This window comes from Salmo salar, chromosome ssa01 (genome assembly GCF_905237065.1).
Source record: "Salmo salar chromosome ssa01, Ssal_v3.1, whole genome shotgun sequence".
Lineage (NCBI taxonomy): Eukaryota > Metazoa > Chordata > Actinopteri > Salmoniformes > Salmonidae > Salmo > Salmo salar.
This window is the reverse complement of record NC_059442.1, coordinates 19,733,814-19,743,393: the sequence shown is the minus strand read 5'-3', so window position 1 is coordinate 19,743,393 and position 9,580 is coordinate 19,733,814. Positions and strand designations below refer to the sequence as shown.

At 41.3% G+C, this 9,580-nt stretch overlaps 1 long non-coding RNA gene across 1 annotated transcript; it reads right to left on the bottom strand.

Moving 5' to 3' along the window:
* Positions 1-6,708: 6,708 nt before the first annotated feature.
* LOC106572523 (uncharacterized) lies at positions 6,709-9,356 on the bottom strand. The gene is made up of 2 exons (XR_001321144.2): positions 8,938-9,356; positions 6,709-8,219 (listed from the first exon to the last, which is right to left on the bottom strand). It is a non-coding gene; the product is annotated as an uncharacterized lncRNA (long non-coding RNA).
* Between the last annotated feature and the right edge of the window lie 224 nt (positions 9,357-9,580).

Here is a 9,580-nt window from a genome sequence, read left to right as displayed (position 1 = left end):
GTTGGCTGAGGAAAAGTAAATGTGGACAGTTATTCTAACATCTTCAAAGTGCACATCATAATTAGGTAAGAAGGGCCTCCACAAGTCTGGTTCATCCTTGGGCGCAATTTCCAAATCCCTGAAGTTACCATGTTCATCTGTACAAACAATTGTACACCGGTATAAACACCATGGGACCACGCAGCAGCCATACTGCTCAGGAAGGAGACGCAGTCTGTCTCCTAGAGATGAACGTACTTTGGTGCGAAAAGTACAAATCAATCCCAGAACAACAGCAAAGGACCTTGTGAAGATACTGGAGGAAACAGGTAAATTCACCCAACTTATTGTGGGAAGCTTGTGGAAGGCTACCCGAAACATTTAACCCAAGTTAAACAATTTAAAGGCAATGCTACCAATTACTAATTGAGTGTATGTAAACTTCTGACCCACTGGGAATGTGATGAAAGAAATAAAAGCTGAAATAAATCGTTCTCTCTACTATTATTGACACTTTACGTTCTTAAAATAAAGTGGTGATCCTAACTGACCTAAGACAGGGATTTAATGTCAGGAATTGTGAAACTGAGTTTAAATGTATTTGGCTAAGGTGTATGTAAACGTTTGACTTTAACTGTGTATGTATGTAAATTGTAGTCTTTTTGTCTGTATTTTTATTTATTTTATGTGATAGGACCCCAGGAAGACTAGCTGTCACCACTGGCGTTGGGGATTCTAATAACCAGAAAATGATGCATGATTTATGCTTACGCAGACATACCCTCAGTAAAATGAAAAGGCATGTAGCATTCTATAGGAAGTGATTGATGCCTTTTTTTGTTAAACAATTTCACTGGGTCATGCATGGGAAATATGGTGGTTTGCTCCCTGATCCTATCAGTTGACCTTTCAGGATGGCCTACCTCCCCAACATGCCCACAAAAGCAAATCTGGTTCACACTGGTTCTAATGCTCCCTCCTAGCCTTTAAAATAATTAAAAGTTATCAGGCGTTTGGTTCAAGCCTCCAATTACTGTTTGTTTTCACACCACAGAGTGGTAAAGAAGTTATAATGTTGCGCCACTGAGGCACAGTAACACATGTTCAAGTGAGTGGAACTGAGCCCTGTACTATGAATTAGTTTGAGGATTTACTGAGGTAACTTTGGTCAACTCTGAGTTCAACTCAGGATAACCAGTCACACGAATGTGGCTCACCTTTAAGTCAGGTACATTTCTATGGCAATGACTCCTTCAGAACTAACCTACTCTGGGACAGGCTAACTTCATTGATCCATTGATTCAAGTGTCTGAGTTGCCAGTTGAGGACACATTAATTCAGATTATCTTCCTCTAACAAAGATATCATCCCCTTTACTTGAGGAAGATGACTGATTAAATATTTTATTAAACAAATGTTTTTTTGTGTTAAATAGTAATGTTAAAATACCTATCACATTACACATTTAGTAATGACGGATTGCATTTGAAAATTCACCAGAGTAAAACTTTTGTATGACCTAATACAATTATTTGATCAATAGGAGTGGGGGGGGGGGAAAAGCATTGATAAAGCCAACTAGCTCTGTCTCACATCAGAATTAGACATTCATCCATGTTTCTCAAATGTCAAATTTCAAAGTTGTTGCAAATGTCAAATTTCGAAGAGTTTAAGGTTAAGTTATGGCATTAATTCAGAAATCTTAAGGTTAGGCATGAACTCTGAAGGGTTAGGGATAGGCTTAAAACAAAATGTTGTATTGCTGGAATCGAACATGAAACCTTTAGAATCAGAGGATCTGTCATCCCCGTCCACAACGCCTTAGCAAAACTGAAACCTACTTGAAGGTAAGTGCTCACTGTTGCCCTATTGACCTGTTTCTACATCATCACCCGATGTCCTCAGTCATCGAATAATGACTTGTATCACAGGTGAGCTGGCTGGATAAAGCATTGTAAAGCACACCAAAGAGGGCATTAATGATACACCTAATAAAAGGAAGACCGCACTTCTAACACCCTATTTCACACCATATCCTGCTGAATTTGCAAGATAACTTTTTGATTTTGGCACAAAAGAAAATGTGGCACTGACTCACCCATGGAATGATGGTTTGAGTAAGCGGTGGGTGCGTGATCAATATCCACCTTTGTAATACGGATATAGCCTGAGCAGGAATGTGAAGCTAACTTAAGCTAGCTTGCTTTATAAAAGCCTCAATAGATCTACTGTACCTTGCTTCATAGTATACCACTCAGGTCTGTGACGTGCATGGATAAGGGTAACATTTGTACACTTTGCAGACGCTCTTATCCAGAGCGACTTAAAGTAGTGAGTGCATACATTTTCATACTTCCTTTTTTTTATTTCGGTCTTGGTTACCACCAAGTTAGATTTTAAAGACTCATAATAACTTACAGGACCTTTATACATATCACCTGCCAGTTCATCTAGTCTGTGTTTTTTAGCCTCCAACACCACTGTGCTTAACACTTGTTTCACTTCACATGTTGACTTTCTAAAATGCTAAGGCCACAATCATGTAAGACCAAGAGGTATGAAAGCTTTCCTGCTGTTCTTTTATAGATGTTTATAGAAACAGCCTACTTTACCTCAATGCTAACTACAACAGTAAACACCATGCAGGCAGTGGCATGCAGTCATGGATGCCAAGGGAAGCCAGGCTTCCCCCAAAAATTCACCAATAAAAAAAAAACGGATGTATAATTTATTTTTCGTCTCTGTGTTACATTTAGCCTGAAGGAATATTATGAATCTCACAGGAGGAGAAAGCATCCGAGCGAGCGAAACAGTGCCCCTGTCTCAGCCATCTGATGCTGTCTGGTCCAAACGAGTATGACATTGTTGCCGCCCGTAGCTTTGACGGCAAGCGAAGCCAGCGGAGAATCTGGGTTCCTTGACGAAAAAAGTAGCATATGAGAGCATATGTCATTGACAGAAAAATGTGAACTGTTGCATCTCGTGGTGTTGTTGTCCTCCGGTGGCTAGCCAGCCAGCTAGCTAAAATTGGCCCTTTCTTTAATTAGCCATGGATGTAGATAGGGATTTGGACTTGTGGTTTCACTTAATTCTCTGTACTGGCCAATGATTATAACGGCAACTCTGATCCAACTATTAATTCATACATTGTTGTGCCCCTGGCCTGAGAGAATGGAAGTTCAATATGTAGCTAGATGTAGAATGCTAATGTTAACTAGCTAACGTTTCCCATGAATGGAAGTTAGGCAATCGAGCAAGCATTTTAGCCAGTTAGCCTAGGACAACAAAAAATAAAAGCGTGTACTGTATGACAAAGTGATATATCATTTCGTAAACATGAAAGAGGGGAGGGTGGCATTGGCGTTTCTCTACAAGTAGGGTGAGTCAACATGTTTTTCTTCTTGCATGAACACGCACACACGCAAACAAAAATCAGAACCATGGACAGCTACATATTTAGCTTATGTTGACGACTAAATAGTTTTTGGTATCTTTTAGTTGTCACTGGCTTCCACAGTGATTTTACCAACAGACCGCTGCATGCAGGTAGGAGATGGGATACAAATGAAAACAAATGGATGTAAATCAATGCAAATTCCTTCCTCAGAAAATGACTGCCTGCAAAGCGCAGACTGTAGAAAATGGGAGCTATGAGGACATGCCTATGAACGTGATCTTGAGAGGGAACACTAATGCTTGATGATACTCACTTACCAGGCCCTGTTAGCAAGGCTCATGTAGAATTGTCAGGGTTTAATCTTGACACGTGATCTTTTTGTTTCTTGAGCAACACTACCGCACATCTGGCATGTAGCCTAGTGGTTAGACCGTTAGGCCAGTAACCGAAAGGTTGCTGGATCGAATCCCTGAGCTGGCAAGGTACAAATGTGTCGTTCTGCCCCTGAGCAAGGCAGTTAACCCACCGTTTCCTTTCATTTCCCATCCCTATGAACGGCAAAAATGTTCTGACTCTGAATTAAATAACTCAACCTTAAACACCTCATACAAAACACAATTCCCCTGGTGCACCATCAGCACTCGTCTTGTTGCCAACCAATACAGTACACAACCTTTACAGAGCTTCACTGTGATCCAAAGCAGGATTATTCGAAACTAAGGAGATGAACATGTTTAGTTGATGCATATAATCCTAGGTGTGGGTGGTTTAAGTGACTCATACGATGCTTTGCTTACAGGGAGCAGAGGGAGACAAAACTACTTGATTGAAACAAATCTTAAATTGCCACAGTAGCCTGTGTTACCACAATCAAAATCTTGTCATTTAAATGAACCATTGGAAAGAACTTCAGGCTCCGCTTCTAAATCTGAAGAAACAATAAGAATCTTGTCAAGTGATTTAGAATGTAGTTTACCCTTCCTTTGGACGAGAACCAAAAAGCGAGACCCAAAATCAAGGTAATGGAAGGATTCGAAGGATGTAGAATCCCACTTCTTTGATTTAGATCAAATATACAAAAGCAGGTTGGCATTTGTCATGAATCTTACACTGGAGGCAGCTCTGCAGTGGTTGATAACTGGCACAGCCAGAATCATAAAACCTAAATCTCATCTTAAATTAAGACCAAAAAGGTCATTTTTGTTTGCATACATTTTTACACTGTAGCCAATTCTGACTTTGCAGCCGAAAAATCGCTCAATTCTGCCTCCAGGGCAAGATTCATGACAAACAACCTGCTATACAAAATGCAGACAGCCAGTAAGCATGTTAAGAGTCATTAAAGTGGTGCCAAGTAGGCCACCAAATTAAATTGGTCACATGGTTTGAGATGGCTGAAAAATAGCTGCCCTTCAATGGCAAATGCTAAAATAAGGACATTAGGTGGACAGTCAAACCAGTTTTAACTCAAACCACTGGGAGGCCTAGATACAGTTCATTCGGAAAGTATTCAGACTCCTTGACTTTTTCAACATTTTGTTAAGTTACAGCCTTATTCTAAAAATGGTGGGGGTTCTCTCATCAATCTACACACAATACCCCGATAATGACAAAGCAAAAACAGGTTTTTAGAAATGTTTGCAAATGTATACAAAAATTAAATATCACATTTACATAAGTATTCAGACCCCTTACTCTGTACTTTGTTGAAGCACTTTTGACAGCGATTACAGCCTCACGTCTTCTTGGGTATGACGCTACAAGCTTAGCACACCTGCATTTGGGAAGTTTCTCCCATTCTTCTCCGCAGATCGTCTCAAGCTCTGTCAGGTTGGATGGAGAGCGTCGCTGCACAGCTATTTTCAGGTCTCTCCAGAGATGTTCGGTCGGATTCAAGTCCGGGCTCAGGCAGGGCCACTCAAGGACATTAAGAGACTTGTCCCGAAGCCACTCCTGCGTTGTCTTGGTTGTGTGCTTAGGGTCATTGAACTATTGAAGGTGAACCTTCGACCCAGTCTGAGGTCCTAAGCAGGTTTTCATCAAGGATCTCTCTGTACTTTGCTTCGTTCATCTTTCCCTCAATCCTGACTAGTCTCCCAGTCCGTGCTGCTGAAAAACATCCCCACAGCATGACGCTGCCACCACCATGCTTCACTATATGGATGGTGCCAGTGTTCCTCCAGACGTGACACTTAACATTCAATCTTGGTTTCATCAGACCACAGAATCTTGTTTCTCATGGTCTGTGTCTTTAGGTGCCTTTAGGCAAACTCCAAGAGGACTGTCATGTGCTGTTTACTGAGTGGCTTCTGTCTGGCCCCTATCATAAAAGGCCTGATTGGTGAAGCACTGCAGAGATGGTTGTCCTTTTGGAAGAATCTCCCATCTCCACAGAGGAATGCTGGAGCTGTCAGAGTGACCGTCGGGTTCTTGGTCACCTCCCTGACCAAGGCCCTTTTCCCCCAGGTTTCTCAGTTTGGCCGGGCGGCTAGCTCTAGGAAGAGTCTTGGTTCCAAACTATCATTTAATGGAGGCCACTGTGGGACTACAATGCTGCAGAAATGTTTTGGTAGCTTTGCCCAGATCTGTGCCTAGACACAATCCTTTCTCAAAGCTCTACAGACAATTCCTTTAACCTCATGGCTTGGTTTTTGCTCTGATATGCTGTCAACTGTGGGACCTTGTGTGCCTTTTCCAAATAATGTCCAATCAATTGAATATACCACAGGTGAACTCCAAGTTGTAGAAACAAATCAATGGAAACAGGATGCACCTGAGCACAATTTCAAATACTTCAAGGGATTTCTTTTGTTGCAGAAAAATGTCTAAACCTGTTTTCACTTTGTGGACAGTCAACCAAGTGTAGATTATCCTCAATGTATTTTATAAAGTCTAACTTTTTTAAGGGGTCTGAATACTTTCCAAATGCACTGCATGTAATCAATAGGGGCTTAAAAAAGGCCCAGGCAGTTAAATTGGATTACTGTGTTATGCCTTGCCACAGAAGTTGGAATAAGCGCCATTTGAAAAGGCAGCCCGTTGTGGTAGACAGCATGGATTCCCATGGTGAAGTCCCACTAAATTGGTTAGACTAATAAGTTCCAAACATTTGCCATTAAACAGAATTTTCCCCACCAGTTCTAGCAAAATTCTTGCCCTTTGCTAAGCAGCCAATAGTTTGACCATTTTTATAGAAAAATCTCTGTAAGGCACACAATTGTTAACCAGTAATTTGATTGAGAAAGACCTGCTGCATTGGACTTGTAAGACAGATGGAAAAGCCAATGAGTTGACATGCCAAGCTTTGGAATTGACAGGATAAGTCAGTTATATTAAATGTCACATTTTATTGTACAAGGACATTAAATCTCATGACAAGTACATTTCAAAGCTTTATTGAACCTGACATACGAGATCTAAAAGCATCACTGACTTACATAAGTCACATGTTTACAATATAAAATTCAATAAGTTCATCACAAGTGTAGGCTTCATCAAGCCTCTGACATAGTATCCATTGCAGTTGCAGGAGTAAAAATAGCACTGTTAAGGACATAAGTGCCACAGATCAGACAGGCTGTTATTTTCCACAACGCACCTCAAACATCAGTTATTCAGTTGATTACTCCAGGCACAGCCAAAATGTACACAAGTTAAACTGCTGTCTGAAATCAGGAACAGTGGGACCAAGTGAATGAAAGGAGTAGGGGTGTTTCAGATGTGCGTTTCTTGAAATCAAGTTACACCCATTGATGCTCACCACTGGTCTGTGGCCATGTAGTTAACGTTGGGGACAACACTATCTAAAGCTAACCCTTTACCTCATTCTCCTAACCTGGCACACCAAGTCACCTAACCAGCCACGTTAATTATCCTTACCTGCCATGTAAACAAATGTCGAGAAACCATCAGTCTCAACACCGGAACTGACAAATTCAGGGTGTTTCTTTATCAGGAAAAGCAGGCACCAATGTGCTTTTCCTGATATCTAGAAACTCCATGAATTGCGGTCTGCAATTACACCATAATTGAGTCAAAGAATAGAGTTTAATAGATCCTCATTATGGCCTGCCTCCATGGAGGCAACAGCCAGGTCACTGAAGAACCACTGCTAAATTAGACATCTTTCCAGGTAAGCAGGATGTCAGGAGATTACTTCGAAATTGGCCACTAGGGGCAATGGTGAGCACTATTACCATTAATTAGTCATGTGTTCAATCCCAGTGCTAGGCACTTTAAATGTCTTAACCCTATCCCAAACCTTAACCATTTGTGAATTAATGCCTAAACAACCGCAAAGGTATATGGACAAATGTCCCATTCTGCAGTGAGACAGCTTGTTGCCACGCCATGGGCTTGGGGCCAGTGAGCACAGAGTGTAGGCCTACGGTTTGAAGCAGCCAGGAGGTGCGAGCACAAACAAGAATCCCATCAATGAAAAAACAAGTGTTCTTGCCCGTGCCACCGAATCCCACAGCTTAGGTGCGCAAATGGCTACATTCCGAGAATTAATAATGTGCTCTTTGTAAAACATTTGCACATCTAGGCTGCAGATGTTAGTCTTGGCGTTTGTTCAGTGCAGATGAACACTCTAGAAGCAGCCCTGTAGGAGCGAGCCCACCACAGGGATGAGGAGTGTGAATGCACTGGACTGCAAGGACACACTGGCTCCTTGAGGAGTGGAGTGGTTCGTGGTGGAGATGTTCGTGGTAGTGACGTTCGTGGTAGTGACGTTCGTGGTAGTGACGTTCGTGGTAGTGACGTTGAACATCGTGGAATTCGTCAAGTCAGCTTTGGTCACATTCGTAGCAAGGGACTGTGTGGTAGCGTTTTGCGCATGGACCTAAAACGAGAGCAGAGGGGCACGTCACTGACTGGCATTGGCCAGATGTGAGAAACGTAAAAAGTTAAACTGAAACATTTGACGAATCGGGAAAACAATACATCTAATCACTGTCAAACTCATTTCAAAGAGCAAAAAAAAAATATTGTAAAGTTTAGATTTAGGCACACAGAAATGGGTGCGGCATAAGACAATCCTATGGAAATGTGTTTCTAACATGATGTACTTAACACCAATAACATTCGTAGTGTTAAGTGGCATCACCTTCTGGGAAATGCTAGTCTAGGTCTAAAGGGTGACGGACAACATCCTGCAGTTGAATTGCGCAGTGGAGAGAAAGTAGTCGCTCTTCAAGTAGGTTTATGTAATTTGAGTCACTTTATGTCAAGACTTTTGAAACGAGGAATTACGGTTTCACATGCCTCTGGACTCATTATGGCACACTAGGTCGCCAAACATTCTAAACGACGAACTGAAAACTACTAAGGCCAATTACCCGCGCCATCATTAGTTTGTCAATGAGAAAATACATGAAGTAAAGCTAACATTTTAGATTGAAACCGTAAAAAATAAAAAAATAAGAGGAATAGCCATGTTGCACTTGTTGAAATGCCTTTACTTTCCAGAATGGGTAGGTAGGTAGCCTAATGAAATCAACTGGGTTCACTTAAAATCAAACATGGCAACGAGTTTGTTATTATAGAAGAACCGCTCTTACCTGTGATGAAAAAAGCATGGCAAGGAGAAGGAATCCAATGTAAACAGTCGTCATTTTGTTGGCTGTTTCTTTCTCTGTTCCAATTACGTACGGTGTGACTGCCTTGTCTATGGCTTTTCTCACTGCGAATGACTTGAGGTATCAATTCAGGGGATTTTATAACCCCCCCGATTGTGACGTCGGGTCAACAGTGCGAATCCCCAAAACCAACTGCCTATCCTGTCTCCCTGTCTCCATAGAGATAGATAGAGGACTCTAGTCCCCCAAGCGCTATTGAGGACTTTCACAATTTTTAAGTAGTCAACTGGGAGGGACATCCTATAGGTTACGGAAGGATCAGCCAATAAATTACACTCATCACTAGCCAGCTACCACCTGGTTACTCAACCCTGCACCTTAGAGGCTGCTGCCCTATATACATAGACATGGAATCACTGGTCACTTAATAATGGAACACTAGTCACTTTAATAATGTTTACATACTGCTTTGCTAATTTCATATGTATTTACTATATTCTATTCTACTGTATTTTAGTCAACGCCACTCCAACATTGCTCGTCCTAATATTTATATATTTCTTAACTCTATTGTTTTACTTTAGATTTGTGTGTGTTGTGAATTGTTAGATATTACTGCAATGTT